Raw genomic sequence first — 1,223 nt, forward strand, 5'->3', positions numbered from 1 at the left:
CTTGTTAGCAGAAACGAAGTGTTATGCACAGGAAGTCAGGGACAGCATGTTGGGAAGAACAATAGTACATAAACTAGTAAACATAGAGCTGAAATACAAGGAGAAAGTGATGTTTGATACCACTGTTGAATAAAGATTCAATTCTTTTTATATTATTGTCTGTTCATTTGTATATCTGTTCACTCTTCTGTGTAAGTTAGCTAAAATTGACATTCTTATGTTTACATATGATGTCTACAGTGGCTCCAGAATCACCTTATATGGTAAAACTCCAGGCTGTGTGAGAAGGTCTAAAGCTGAATCTGGGCTTTGGGGAGACACCTCGTTGCACACTTATAGATAAAATTGGAAAGTGTGCAGAGGCTCTTGGCCATTTAGCTGGTTCTCCCAGCTGAGGGGTGAAGATGTAAAAAGGGCCTAATATAGAAGGTGAGATCTTCTTCTCTAATTTGTGCTTATATCAATGATTTGTTAACCATGACAGGAATACATTCTGTTAATGCTTAAACATGTTTTCTCCTTTACACTATCTGAGAAACATTACCTAATCTGATTGAACTGGAGTGATCAAAGGATGATCCAATACCACCAATTCCCTTTTACAATCAGATACTGTATAAAACACTTGGTATTGGTGGTACTAATCGGACACAGATAGTTTTTTGCAAATAAACCTTGGGTCTAATCTTCAGAAGGTTAGCTTGTCTTTAAACGGATGAAAAGGAATTTGCATTTGCAATTCCATACTTCAACGACCTGATTCAGGTGTGTGGAAGCAGACCCAGATCTTAAAGGTGTAAAGCTGTGGAAATCAAGGCCTAAGGTTGAAGACGCCTTATTTAGATTTTTCTTATTGCACGGTATTGGTGTCAAAATTAAGACTATTGCACACCCACCAGTGCATACTTCCTTGGCACAAGAGGCTATATCCATTCCCATGCCAGCTACTGATCTGATCAATTATAGGCTGGCAGCGGTAACTGAGCGGCAGGCACTAGCAAATGAGATGCACAAGCTAGTAACTTAGAGGAAGAGAACTCTTGCATTAGCTTTGGAGAGGCTGGGGTCTACCATGCCTATGCTGGTCACTCACTGGATTAGCAACTTCTTCTGCTGCCCATCAACACAGATCAGCTGGCATTAGCCTTTGATAGGCTCCCACAAGCATTGGATAAGCTGGCGTTAGAAATTGATTGGCTGGCATTAGCACTGGATGCAATTCA

The sequence above is a fragment of the Cyprinodon variegatus genome, unplaced genomic scaffold (assembly GCF_000732505.1).
Source record: "Cyprinodon variegatus isolate N-32 unplaced genomic scaffold, C_variegatus-1.0 Scaffold1847, whole genome shotgun sequence".
NCBI classification, from domain to species: domain Eukaryota; kingdom Metazoa; phylum Chordata; class Actinopteri; order Cyprinodontiformes; family Cyprinodontidae; genus Cyprinodon; species Cyprinodon variegatus.